This window comes from Phocoena sinus, chromosome 13, assembly GCF_008692025.1.
Source record: "Phocoena sinus isolate mPhoSin1 chromosome 13, mPhoSin1.pri, whole genome shotgun sequence".
In the NCBI taxonomy this organism is placed as follows: Eukaryota; Metazoa; Chordata; class Mammalia; order Artiodactyla; family Phocoenidae; genus Phocoena; species Phocoena sinus.
In genome coordinates this window covers 20,710,628-20,725,388 of record NC_045775.1, presented here as the reverse complement: position 1 = coordinate 20,725,388, position 14,761 = coordinate 20,710,628, and the positions used below count along the sequence as shown (strand labels likewise).

Here is a 14,761-nt window from a genome sequence, read left to right as displayed (position 1 = left end):
CAGGGAGGGGAGGATGGATTGGAAAAGTTCTAGCAGGGTTGGTGCGATGAGGCTTCTCACGGGCAGCCATCTGCCCCTGGCCTGACTAACCATTGTGATTTCTTGAAAATCAGGGTCCCCCACGTTTCCATGTCTGAATGTGTGTCTCTCCCTGCACTTGCCAATGTGCCAACCAGAGGGTTGTGGAGTCCTCTGCCTGCAGGAGGTCCTGGGGAAGCAAAAGTGAGGACCCCACCCCAGGGCTCAGGGGAACCCAGGGCTGAGGGACCCAGCGCTGCGGAGTCTCCCTGGGCCCTCTCCCTCCTGCAGGTTGATTTCCTTGGGCACAGAGTGGGGGTGGGGTGTACAGTCTGGAAGACCTGGGGGGCTCCTAGAAACCAGCATGATGGGGATACTGTTGGCTTCTCGCAGGTCTATCTGTGGTCAGGGATCCTATAAGCCCCACAAGCCTCCCTCTCTGTCGGTTCTCTTCCTAGCCTCCTTCCCTCTCACACATCCAGTGACTATTTACTATGATCTCTGTGCCAAGGCCAGGGGCTGGGCATGACCCAGGCCCTGCCCTCAATGAGCCCACATCCACTGGGACAGGAGGACCAGCGGGCAGACAATAGGGACAAGTGTGTGATACGATGAAGATGGGGACGAGTGTAGGGTGCAAGCTACAGAAGCAGCACCCTGACCCAGGCTGGAGGCAGGGTGGTCAGGGAAGGCTTCCAGGAGGAGGTGACACCTCAGCTGAAACCCAAGGGAACAGCAGAAAGGAGCAATGTGTAGAGGTAAGAACAGAGCAGACAGAGGGGACAGGATGCCCAAGATCAGGAGAGGAGCTGGGACACGGGAACAGAGAGATGCTCCATAAGCCTAGATCCCAGGGTAGGTGCGAGCTGAGGCAGGAGAGACAGATAGAGCCGAGGAGGTAAGACCGCCTTCACCCCGGGGAAAGTGGGCAGCCCCTGAAGGTTTTGAGCAGGGAAAGACAAGGCCAGGCTTCCCTCTGCTTTTTACCCACGCACCTCTGCCTCTGCCTCTGCCTGGCCACAGCCCAGCCCCCTGGGCCAGGGGCATGTCTGGCAGTCTTTGACCAAAGGCCAGGGTGCTCCTCACTAGACACGGCCCTTTCTCCCCAGAGAAGGGTCTGAGGGTGGGGGCGGGGTGGGAGAGTAGGGGAGGAGCTGAGAGAACCCACCAGATTAAAGAGCAAAGTGAGCATCAGGGCCCAGGCTGGACACACATCTGCACCCGCGTCAGGAGGGAGAGGTGAGACCGTGGGGCAGCCCTCTCAGGACCTCTCCAGCAGCCACCGGGGCACCCACGTCACCCCCTCCGTCAGGCCAGCTCTGGGCACAAGGCCCTGGGTTATCCACACTGTGGCCTGTTGTGCGTAGGGACAGGCAGAGGTGGAGGGGATCGCAGTGTGCGTGCAGGCAGGAGGGAGAGGAATGGGGGCCCGGCGGCCTGTTGCTTCCCACACCTGCCCAGACTGCTTTCTCTGCAGCACCCTGGACCTCCGCGTGCCACCTGCCAGCTTGTGCTGCCTTTAGAAAAAGCAAGTGTGTCGTTTCATCTGTGACACGTGTCCCCGTGGTGGGAAGAGAGCACAGCATTTGGGTCTTTAGCTACAGGTCGCCGTGTTGTTGCTGCCATGACAGAACAGTCCCAGGCTGCACAAACCAGTCCCATTTGCAGGCAGAAAAACCAAGGTGTAAAGAGATCTGTATGGCCTTAGTGGAGGGACAGAAGCACAGTGGCCCCAGTTCACAAGACCTCATCCCAGCCCTGGTTGCTCCACCCTGAAAGCCTCTTTATCCCCTCCTGGTGAACTGGGGTTGAGCACCTTGTCTATCGGATGCCCACCTTTTTCCTTGGGCAGTGGGGCTAGTCCTCTAGCCCCAGTGGACCACACAGGAATTAGCCTATTTGCAACGCGTGCCCTCTGGACTGAGTGGAGAAATCCACTTCCAAGCTCTGCATGTGCAGCACGCGACCGTAGGCAGAGCCCCTGGGGAGGGGGTTGGGCAGCAGGAACAGGCAGGTGCCAAGCAGGTTTCCAGAAAGAGTCCTTTGCAAGAACCAGAGATGCCCCAGCCACTCACCTGCTGCTGCCAGCAGTTGACAACTAGAGATGCCCCAAAAGACCAACACTAACTACAATTCAGAGGGAACGGACTCACCCTAGAATGTTCCACAGTGTCTCCTGCACACACAACCACTGGTGTCCAAGCAAGTACCCTGCAGGGAGAAACGAGAAGCCAGTGGACGGTCAGAGGGAGATGCTGGCCCTGAGCTCCCCAGATCCCTTGAGTGAAGCTCAGTGCCAGGTGGGGTGAGGGAGCACCAGGTGAGTTACTCGTGGCCCAGGTAGACCAGATCAACTGGTTGAAATAAAGCTTGACTTTCTGTGCTGCACGACACAGGACACTTAGGAAAGAGCCCTATGGGGTTGTGGTAGAGAAATCTGTAGATATGGGGTCAAAAGCCCTGGGTCCTACCTGGGTTCTTCCACTTACTTCACCTCTCTGACCCTCAGTTTACTCACCAGTAAAATGGGTACAATGATAACATTCACTTCATCAGGTTGCTTCAGTGAAAAGAATAGGTATGAAAGAGTTTTAAGGAAAGAGCATTTAAATGACCGATGTGTTTGTGAGACAACTGTTTCACTTCTACTTGGGGCAACTGCTGGATTCTGAGTCATCATCTCTCCAGCCCAGCTTCCTTCTGTCAGCCAGGAGTGAGAAGAGAGGGCAGCGTGCGAGATATAAAGCGGGGAGGAGGGCACGCCTGAGGGGTTCCCGACCTGTGCCAGGAGCAGGCAAATTGGCCTGGCCTCTGCTCTGTAGGGACCCCCCGCTAAGATGTTCCACAGGAACCCAGGCCTGGGGCAGACCACCCCTGAGGCCCCTGTTCCCATGTGGGCTGGGCATGCTCCAGCTTTGTCCCCGGCCACCCCTCTTTTCCCTGCCATCCCAGGTCAGCCGGCCACCTGCCCTTCGGCTCAGCGCACACCAGCCAGCTCCAACTGTAGCTCTTGGGTCTTACTGCGCCAGCAGCCACTCTTAACCTGGTCCTGCCCTCATTCGTTTGTTCACTGAATGTGCTGATATCTGTGGACAGGGCTGGAACCCTCAGGGGGAAGAAGACACAGCCCCTAACCTGCAGGAGTCACAGTCCATTGAGTCAGACAGGAGACACCAGAAGTCCAGGACCCCAGTCCCCGTCATGCAAGCGGACCACAGGGCCTCGGGGCCTCCGCTTCCCATAAGCAAGATGGAGACCGTAAGCAAGTCCTCATTTAACGCAGAGGGCCGCAGCCAGAATCAGGAGTGGGCTGTCTGGGAAGGAGCCACCTTGCCTGCAGGTCACCACTCAGAGGGAGGAAGTGTTAGCTTAAGCTGTCCTTTTTCAACTCCTGAAATAATTCCCAACATCCATCATAGAGCCACGGAAGGCAGAGTGGGAAGGGCCTCTAAGATCTTCTAGCCCAAACTTCTGCCCAGTTCTCAGCCCCCATCCAAGCCCCCAGGCATGGGTTCCTGGGCTGTCAGGGAACCAAGTGACCGACTGTCTGGGGCCAGCCTCCTGATCTTCCTTTACTCTCCATCCCTGAGTTTTCTTGCCAAAATACCAGCTTTGGGGACTCGATGGGTGAGATGGGTGATCTCTGGAGGCTGGCTCTGATCTCCACATAATTCACCTGACCTGGTAATTGGCAAAGAGGTTTGCTTTATGAAGGTTCCCCCCTTGGCCCAGCTGACTTTTCCTCTTTGTTCCCTCCCCACACCACCCACTGGGTTCCCACTACACTGAACTTCCTGCCATTCCCCAAAGATGCCAAGTCTTCTATACCTCCAAGCCTCGAGCCGTCATATTTCTTCTGCCGTCTCCGCCTTGAGAACTCCCGTTAATTCTGTGCACCCTTCAAGGCCCAGCGCAGCCGTCACCTCCTCTGTGGAGCCCTCGGCCTCCCTTGCAGTACTGTGTACACGCTCCTTCCACCCCTCAGCTAGGGCACTTTGTAGTTCAGAAACTGCCCCGGTTTGTATCCTGTACTAACCTCCAAGCACCTTCAAGACAGGGATCTGATCTTAGCTCTCCTGAGCCCCATGCTAAGCCCCGGGCCAAGTCATCCAAATGAACACGAAACGGCACGTCTTTGAGGTACTCACTTGTTAGTGGGTTTAAATCCTTCTTCCTCTGTGACACTGTCACTCTTCGGCTCAGTGTTCTCAACTGTGAATGTCCCCGCCCCCAGCTGTCTATCCAAAGGGGATCAGGAAGTGGCGGAATCAAGAATCCTGGCCCCAGCTCCCTCCGTTGACCTCCCAACCCGGGGGATCTTTCAGGGCCCCAGAGGGAGGCTGACTTCACCTTCTAGCAAATGTTGGGGAGTCCAGCTGTGGTCCTCAGGTCGGAAGCAAGAAAGGCTACACAGCTCCCCCGCCCCTCCCGCTCCACGCCCATGCTCTTTCTGAGCATTGCTGCCTAGAGCACAAGGTACAGGGTGGGGCTTAAAGGAGCCGGGCTCACACAGTCTGACGGGGGAGAGGAAATGTGCGCAGACCTCGTGGAGAAACACTGCCAGACACAGAGGGCCAGGGCGCACTTAGGGGCGGGGCGGAAACTGCAACACGTTCAGAGGATGGCGGCTTGCTCCCAGCTGCAGAGGTCAGGGAAGGCTTCGTGAGAAGGCAGAGGAGGGGGTAGAGGAGACGGGGAGGAAGCCCTTAAGCTGGGTCTTGAATAGCTGCTCGCACACGTGGAGATGCAGAACAAGGGGCGAGGAAGGGTTGCTGGCGGAGGCAAGGCCATTCTGGGTGAGGGACTGACGGGACCAGAGGCCAGAGGAGGGGAATGCCACTGAAATACGATGGCCGGGAAGCCACTAGGTTTGGCTACAGCAGAGGCTGCAGGTAGTAAATGGAGGTTAGAGAGCCTGGAAAGGAGCGCACGGCCGGGTGGGTGACTGCGTGCTGGGAAGGGGTTGGGGCCCCCGCCTGGGCACTGAGGACAAGATTCCCCTACTCCTGGCTGCTGCAGGGACCACCTCAGCCTCCAAATTAGATTTATTTTCCCATTAAAATGGGGGAACTCTCCGCCTTGGTGAGAAATAGGATTTCTATCCGGAGACTTCTCTACCACCCCTGGTGAAGGAGGCAGAGTACCCCTGTGTCCCAGCCCTGAGATGCTTCTGGGACGCCTGGACCTGCGTGTGCACTCCAGCCCCGCCCAGCACCTCCTCTCTGGGAGGATGTGGGGCGGGTGTTGCCCCAGTGAAGGCGGCAGATAGAGGGAACCCTTAGGACAGTTTCTGCGGTGCACAGCTGGCAGTGGACACAGCTCTGCGCTTTTGACGGGCCCGAGGGATTTATGCCACATCCTCCACTCTTCCAAGCACTCCCTGGCCCCTCATCACAGGGGGAGTGGATCTTCTGTGCCTAAAGCCCTAGGAGGTAAATATCCTCTTCCCCGGGGCCAGAGCAAACCGCTGCAGACCTCGGAGAGCAGCAGAGTGCTGAATGTTCCCTAAGCTTCTCCTGCTTTGATGAGACAGATGTGTTTTCATGATACGGAAGTGACCATATAACTGTCTTCTGCTACAAACGGCCCTCAGCAAAAATGCTGCTGGAAGGCATTGTGCTCAAGGACAGACTTGCAAATAATTTCCCTGAATTGCAGAGTCCTGGTTATCTTACCCACCTTTACTGATAACATAAAAGCTATATCCCTTCCACCTACTCCCATCCCTGGGTTTGATCTTTTTTTTTATTACTAATTTTTTAGAATGGAAAATCTAAACTATATACTAGAGTAGGGAGACCAGTATAAACGCCCCCAAGTTCTCCCCATGCAGTCTTAACAGCTGTCAACTCATGGCCAATCTTGTTTCATTTGTACCCCTTCCTACTCCCACCCCCCAAATAATTTGGAAGTAAATCCCAAACACCACACCATTTCCTCTGTAAATATTTAGTACATAGCTGTAAAAATCAAGGACTCAAAAAACAAAAAACCCCACATATTATATCACTCCTAAAAAGGAAATAAATCCTTAATACTATCAAGTATTCCGTGATCAAGTTTCTGATTACCTCATTAATGTCATAAACTCTTTCCCAATTCATTAAAAGCTATATTTTAATATGTTTTGTAAGTCAAGTATTTAATCATTCATTCACTCCTTCATTCATCCAGGTAATAATACACATCAAGGACCAGTTATGAGCTAAGTGCTATTCCAGGCAATGGGGTGACAGCAGTCAATGAGACAGACAAGGTCCCTGCCCTCAAGGGGAAGACAGTCATTGCACAGGTCACTGTGAGTGGGATGAGTGTTCTGGAAAGAGAGGTACAGGTGCAAGGCGGCCTGAGGCAAGAGAAGCCCGCTCAGACCAGGAGCTCCAGAAGCTGCCCTGAGCGGGTGAGTCAACGAGATGAAGTTGGAAAAGTGCACAGGCCCAGAGAGGAGATCTTACTGAGCAGGGGATGGGCTGATATTTAAACACCCTTGAGAGAGGATAGCATTTTGGCAGAGACAAAACTCATGAAAGGCCCCGTTCTAGGCAGAGGGGCTACTATCGGTACAGATGTGATGGTGTGGAGCCGTGTCAAGGGCTTGGGCAACAGGGAGCGCTGGCAGGGCCTGGGGTAGGAATGGGGTGGAGGGGAGGCTGGGCTCAAACACAGAGGGTCTTCAGTGTCACACTCTGGAGTTTGAACTTTGCCTTGTAATTGAGTGGGAGTCACCAAAGCTCTTGGCAAGAAGATGGCGTGGGAAGAGCCGATTTGGGGATGTGGAGGTCAGGGCCTCAGGCCAGGAGCCCAGGGAGGGGCAGTGGTACAGGCAGAGGGTTGTGCCTCAAAAGGGGGGCTGTGGGTTTGAAGAAAAGGGGTGACATCCGTTCAGAGGAGGAGGCAGCCCTGGGATTGGGAGTCAGCAAGAAGGCAGGACGAGGGTGCCGCTGGATTTCCTACTTGAGTACCTGGGTGGACAGTGAGACCACCAGTGACGCCGGGGAGCATGCAAGGAAGAGCAGGTTTGGGGGGCGCAAAGAGGATGGGCCTGACTACAGCTCATTCTAGTGAGAGTGTCCCCCAGGAAGCCCGAAACTTGCCTCAGTACCCTGAGTACCCAGGAAAGTGGTTGGAATCCAGTGGTTTGGGAGTCCTGGTGGCAAGTGAAGACCTAGGAGAAGGCGAGGTATGCCTGGTTCTTACGGGGCTGCTTTGGGATCAAATGAAAAAGTTGATATACGTGAAAGGCTCTACAAACTGTAAAGTCCTGTAAAATGTAAGGATTATTCTAATTAGGGCCCCTCATGCTGCAGCCTTCTAGAGAGACAGAAAGAGAGTAGATTGTGACCCTGGGAATCCCATGGACCCAGGGATCTGGGGGTGGGGCAGGAGTTCTCCTTTGGACTCCTGCCAGTTGCTGACACTCCACATTCTGCCAGATGTGGAGATGATAGGGTGAAAATCACCTGGAGCCATCACCATCCAGGTGGGCTCCTCTAGGGCAGGCACCTCACCAGGTTCCCTGGGAGGCACAGAACAGATCTGAAACAGAAGCAACAGGAAGCAGTACGGCCTGCAGGTGTGGCAGGAGCGGCCATGCAGTTAGCAGCGGGGGACCCTGCAGCCCCTGAGCCCGGCAGCACCCGGCAGTGATCTGTTTCTTCCACTGAGAGCTCCAGGAAGGTCTCCTGAGACAGAGAGTATCACATGATCATTTTTACCTTTGGCCTCTTGTCTGCTTCCTACCTGGACTGATCTACCCCTGAGAGGCTGGCTCCACAGTCTTTGCTTCTGTTTTATTTTTCAAAACAGCAGGGCTCATCAGCTTAGCTGGAAGTCAGTTTTCACTCGCTGGATTTTTCTGAAAAGCCAAGGTTTAAGATAAAGTCAGGACTGCAGTTTTAACAATATTTTTTTACCCCATTTAAGGATGTAAAAAGAGTCACACTCCCATCATGCTTCATTATATTCCCAGTGCCTGACATGGAGGAGGTGCTCTGCACAGCTCATGGATCACTGAGACCACAAGCTCCTCCGTCCGTCACAGGGGGGGAGAACCTAAGATGCAACAGCTGCTGAGGGTGTGGCTCGTGCTGTCCTAGGCTGGAGGGGAAAGATCACACTCTCTCTCTGCCTCAGTGCCTGGTTCTGAAAGATGAGAAACAGAGTCATCAGTTAGTTACATGGCAAAATCATTTTGAGGCAGCACCTGGAAGGGAGTACAGGTTTGAGCTGAGCCAGAGAGATGGAGTTCATAATCCCTGCCCTGTCCCTGCCTCTCAGAAGAATCCCTCACCTAAGCCTGAGTTTCTGCTGTGTCCCTGGGTGTTAACAGGGTGAGGGAAGGGGAAATAAGTGAGTGGAGGTAAGAAATGATATTTGAATAGGATTTGTGGAAAACAACAGATGAGAGATAGATGGGGCCTCCATGTAGCTGAGAAGTGGGGGAAAAGGAAGGGATAGCCTCCCCTGTGGGATGCCCAGTGACTCTACAGAGCCCAAATCTGGATCTCTGAGTTGCTGGTGATCTTTGGAGAGCACACTGTTTAAGGAACTTAAGGAATAGCTGTTTTCCTGGACAACTTTTTTTTAATTGAATTTCTTCATTCTACTGTCCCATCAACTGTCATTATAAAATTGAAGAGTATGTGTTCCTCACAGGGGGAAAAAGTGTTATTACAAGACAGAATCACAAACAACTAAACAAAATCATTAGGGACATAGAAGATTTGACAACATCATCAACCACATTGTCCTAATTGGCATTTCTAGAACATTTCACCCCAAAACTGAAAAATACACATTCTTCTCATATGCACATGGAACACTTATCAAGACAGACCATATGCTGGGTAATTAAACAAGTGTCAATACATTTCAAAAGACTGACATCTTACAGAGTATATTCTCTCACCCCACTGGAATTCAATTAGAAATGAATAACAATAAGAGATCTTTAAAAGCTCCAAATATGGGCTTCCCTGGTGGCACAGTGGTTGAGAGTCCGCCTGCCGATGCAGGGGACGCGGGTTCGTGCCCCGGTCCGGGAAGATCCCACATGCCGCGGAGCGGCTGGGCCCGTGAGCCATGGCCGCTGAGCCTGCATTTCCGGAGCCTGTGCTCCGCAACGGGAGAGGCCACAGCAGTGAGAGGCCTGCGTACCGCAAAAAAAAAAAAAAAAAAAAAGCTCCAAATATTTGGAAATTAAACAATACTCTTCTAAATAACCTAAGGTCAAAGTGAAAACAAAAGCAAAATTATAAAACATTTCTAACTGAATGTTAATGAAAATACTACATATCAACATTTAGTTTTAAATACTTATAGCAGAAAAGAAAAATGCCTACAATCAATGATCTAGGTTTCTGCCTTAAGAAGCTGCTAAAAGAAAAGCAAAGTAGGGACTTCCCTGGTGGCACAGTGGTTAAGAATCCGCCTGCCACGCAGGGAACACAGGTTCGAGCCCTGGTCCGGGAAGATCCCACATGCCATGGAGCAACTAAGCCTGTACACCACAACTACTGAGCCTGCGCTCTAGAGCCCACAAGCCACAACTACTGATCCCGTGTGCACAGCTACTGAAGCCTGCACGCCTAGAGCCCGTGCTTTGCCATGAGAGAAGCCACCGTGATGAGAAGCCTGTGCACTGCAACAAAGTAGCACTTGCTCACCGCAACTAGAGAAAGCCCTTGCACAGCAACGAAGACCCAACGCAGCCAAAGAAAAAAAAAAAGAAAAGAAAATTAAACCCAAATCCTAAAAACATTATGCGAAGTGTAATAAGCCAGGCACAAAAACCACATATCATATGATTCCATTTGTATGAAAAGGCCAGAATAGAAAAATCTATAGAGACAGAAAATGGATTAGTTGTTGCCAGGGGCTGGAAGGAGAGAACAGGGAGTGACTGCTAATGAGTATGGGGTTTCATTTGAGGTGATGAAAATATTCTGGAATTAGTGATGATGGTTGCACAACCTTGTGAATATACTAAAACTCACTGAATCATACACTTTAAGTGGGTGAACTTTATGGTTTGTGAATTATGTTTCAATAAATAAAAATAAATACAATCTAAAATATTAAATCCAAGGATAATAAAAGGAAAGAAATAGAAAACAAGCAACAGAGAAAACTAACAAAGCCAAAAGTTTTTTCTTTAAAAAAAAATTAATAAAATAGGTAAAGTGTAGCTAGACTGAACAAGGAAAAACAAGAAAACACAAATTACCAATATCAGGACTGAAAGAGGGGATATCGTTACATTAAAAGGAAACTGAGGGAATATTGTGAATAATTTTATATTTCTACAGCACAGATGAAAGGAACGAATCCCTTGAAAAACAACTGACCAAAACTGACACAAAAAGAAATGGAAAACCTAAAGAACCCAGTATCTATTAAAGAAATCAAGTCTGTAATAACAATGATAATGATGATGATGATGGCGGTGGTGGTGGTGATAAACTGCTTTTCTGTAAAGAAAACTTCAGGTCTAGACAGCTTCACTGGTAAATTCTAGAAAATACTTAAGGGAGAGATAATGCTATCTTACACAAACTCTCAGAAAATGGAGAAGGAAGAACACTTCATAGTTCATTTTATGATACCATAATCTGATAAAGACCTTATACAAAAAGAAAATTAGAGCCCAATATCCCTCGTGAACAAAGATGTAAAAATCCTTACCAAAATATTAGTTGAGTAGCAATATATGAAAGGGGTAACACATCATGACAAGTGAGTTTTATCCCAGGAATGCAAGGTTAGTTTAAAATTGGAAAAATACTGACTGGCTAGAACTCCAGTGCAATGTTGTATAAAACATGAGGTGGGGGCTTCACTGGTGGAACAGTGGTTGAGAGTCCGCCTGCCGATGCAGGGGACATGGGTTCGTGCCCCGGTCCGGGAAGATCCCACAGGCCGCGGAGCGGCTGCGCCCGTGAGCCATGGCCGCTGAGCCTGCGCGTCTGGAGTCTGTTGCTCCGCAACGGGAGAGGCCACAACAGTGAGAGGCCCGCGTACCGCAAAAAAAAAAAAAAAAAAAAATGAGGTGGGAGTGGACAACCTTGCCTTGCTCATGATATAGATATAGAAGTGGCCAATAAACACATGAAAATGTGACCAACATCATTAGTCATCAGAGAAATGAAACTCAAAAACCAAAATGAAATACATCACATGCACTGAAACGTAAAAGTCTGACAATAACCAAATGTTGGTGAGGATATAGAACATTTCTTTTACATTGTGGATGGGATTGTAAAATAGTATAATCACTTTGGAAAAGTGTTTGACAGTTTCTTCTAAAGTTAAACATACACCTATGCTATGAGCCAGTGATTCTGCTTTTAGGTATTTCCCCCAAAGAAATGAAATGATAGGTCGACAAAAAAACTTTTGCAAGAATGTTCACAGCATCTTTACTTGCAACAGCCTGACAATGAAAGCAATCCCAAAAGTATGAACAAGAAAATGGATCAACAAGTTGCAGTCTATTCATACAACAGAAATTGCTCAACAATGCAATAAATGAATTACTGATATATACAACCATGTAGATGAATCACAAAAGCATTACATTGATTTCAAGAAGCCAGATACACAAAAGTACATTCTGTATGATACCACCATTTACACAAAGTTTAAAATCAAGAGTCAGAAATCAGGGCTTCCCTGGTGGCGCAGTGGTTGAGAGCCCGCCTGCCGATGCAGGGGACACGGGTTCGTGCCCCGGTCCGGGGAGATCCTACATGCTGCGGAGCGACTAGGCCCGTGAGCCATGGCCGCTGAGCCTGTGCATCCCGCAACGGGAGAGGCCACAACAGTGAGAGGCCCGCGTACCGCAAAAAAAAAAAAGAGTTAGAAATCAGAGCAGTGGTTTACCTATGAGGGGTAGAGACTTATGGAAAGTGAGGGATGAGGGAACATCTTGAGGAATAGGAATGTTCTTTTTTTAAAGTTTTATTTATTTATTTATTTTTGGCTGCGTTGGGCCTTCTTTGCTGTGCGGGCTTTCTCTAGTTGCGGCTAGCAGGGGCTACTCTTCAACGCAGTGCATGTGCTTCTCATTGCAGTGGCTTCTCTTGCCGCAGAGCACAGGCTCTAGGTGCGGGGGCTTCAGTAGTTGTGACACATGGGCTCAGTAGTTGTGGCTCACAGGCTCTAGAGCGCAGGCTCAGTAGTTGTGGTGCATGGGCTTAGTTGCTCCGTGGCATGTGGGATCTTCCCCGACCAGGGCTTGAACCCATGTCCCTTGCATTGGCAGGTGGATTCTTAACCACTGCACCACCAGGGAAGCCCAGGAATGTTCTTGATTGACGTGTCCTGATAGTATGGTGATTACACAAGTACAGTATATGCATTTATCAAAACTCACTGAGTTGTGCACTTAAGATCTGTGAATGTAGATTTTACCTGGTTAAAAAAAGAGCTAGGGCTTCCCTGGTGGCGCAGTGGTTGAGAGTCCGCCTGCCGATGCAGGGGACACGGGTTCGTGCCCCGGTCTGGGAGGATCCCACATGCCGCGGAGCGGCTGGGCCCGTGGGCCATGGCCGCTGAGCCTGCGCGTCCGGAGCCTGTCCTCCGCAACGGGAGAGGCCACAACAGTGAGAGGCCCGCGTAACGCATAAAAAAAAAAAAAAAAAAAAAAAAAAAAAAAAAAAAAAAGAGCTAATCGTACGTAAAATAACTAAACTTTGAAAAATCTTATACAAGATGAGGTAGAAAATTGTTCCTGATTATATACTACTAAAAATAAGCTACAAAATGTGATCCGTAATAGAGGAAACCATTTTTATATTTAAGACACAACTTAAATGTCAAAAGAAAACACAGGACTCTTTAGTAGAATAATAGGCATCTTTCAGTTGGGTAATGAGCTATGTACCAGGTGTATAAACACTATCATATTCTCCATTTTATGGATGAGGAAACCAACACAAAGACCAGTTAACTTCTTCAAGAGCACAAGGCCAGCAAGTGATAGAGCTGGGCTTTGAACTCAGGCAGCCGGGCCCACAAGGCTTAACCACTGTCCCGTGGCCCCTTGTGCTTGTAAGGGGCTTGATGCTTTACTCAGACTTTCACAGAAACTGTCTCTTGCTGACCCTCACAGTGGTTCCAGGATGTAGGCCCGTCCAGGATAATTGCCGCCAGTTTAGAGATGATGACTCTGAGACCCGGGACACTGAATAGCCATCTCCAGGCCTCCCAGCCTCAGCCGCAGCATCAGGCCCCAGACCTGAGTAAGCCAGGCTTTTTTTCTGCACACAGGGATGCCTGGGCCCTGCTCCCCCACACTTGTGGGAGTAACTGGCCTTCGAAAAGGAACAGGCTGATTGGAACTGGGGGGGAATGAAAACTGCAGGGCCACCCTCTTGAGGTGCTGGGAGGAACAGGGGCAGAGCAGATGCTGGGGACGTCACAGCATTGCAGCAGGGAACGGGTGATTACCAGGCCACCCTCCATACAGGCCACCCCAGGCACTGCAGACAGTGACGTCTGGCTAATGGTAAATAACACAAAGATATAATAGTGACAGGTCTGAGTCACAGGCAGGGTGCTCTGTGGTAGTTCTCAGCTCACACTAGAAAAAGAGTCATGTCAGGTAATGATACAGCCCAGAGGGCTAGGTCCTGGGCAAAGCCATCATGTCCCTGAAGCTTGTCCTCAGGACACTGTCTTTCCCCTTAATGGTCCACTCCCCCCACCCTGTGCCCTCTTAGGACCCCCCAGTCCAGGTCTTCCTTCGGGGGGGCTGCTCCCCGAGGGGAGGCACTTTTCATTCTTCCCTTCACCATCAGAACACACTTGTCCTGTGTCCCACTCCTTCCGGGCTCCATTCTCTGCTTCATCCTTTCAAACCTTTGCTCACGCCTTTCTCTGCCTGATGTCCCGTCATCTCTCTCTCTTCTCCCCCAGTGTCTCTGCATTTCTAGATTCCATCCAAACTGCCAGTGTAAATGCCCATGGCTCTAAACACCTTCTTTGATCTGCTAAGTTGAGGTCACTTCTCTTTTTCCTGTGTTTTCAATTTATTTATACTTGTCTTGCATGCCAACGACCAAATTTTGCCTTATGTACTAGCCTTTTGCATGCCTGAACTGTCCCCCTTCTGGATCGTAATAAGATTCTTCGGGCAGCATCCCAATTCTAGTTATCTTTGTACAACTGCTGGCCCACCATCCTCCACGGCCAAATGGCTGTGCTGACCCAGCAGGAATAGAAGACCCTCGTGTGTGTGGGAATGAACGAATGCACACCGGCTCACAGCCCAGTCCCTATACGCCTGCCAGTTCTCAAGGTCTGGCTCTAGCAAGGTAAACCGTCTGGAAGAGAGAGCTGTTTGGTGCAGATGGGGACGTTTTGTACCCTTAAGTCACATCACATGAAAGCTAGCACTCCATCCTGCCTTATGAGACGAGAACATCGTTTAGGGGAGTAGTAGCCGTATGGATACTGTAAAATGACAAACAACATGCAACTGACTTCGATTAAGCTTTGGACTTGTGGACCCCTCCATTTGGGTATATCTGATGTCATGGCACTTATTACAGAGTCTGCTATTCAAACTTCATTTATCGACTCAAGGAGGACTTTATTTCAGACCAAAGAGCTCAGCTATCCCATGAGCCTCCGAAGGAACTAAGGATGCTGTTCAATTTTCCCCACTTAATCTCCTGCTCAGTCTATCCACAAAAGCCTCTCCACAGCAGGAAACAGGCTATTTCCTTTCTCTCAAGACTTA

General features: G+C 50.3%; 1 protein-coding gene across 2 annotated transcripts in view; it reads left to right on the top strand.

Annotated features, from left to right (window-relative positions):
• The window catches only part of OTOF (otoferlin), a 91,863-nt gene that overhangs the window by 310 nt on the left and 76,792 nt on the right, over positions 1–14,761 (top strand). The window lies entirely within an intron of this gene.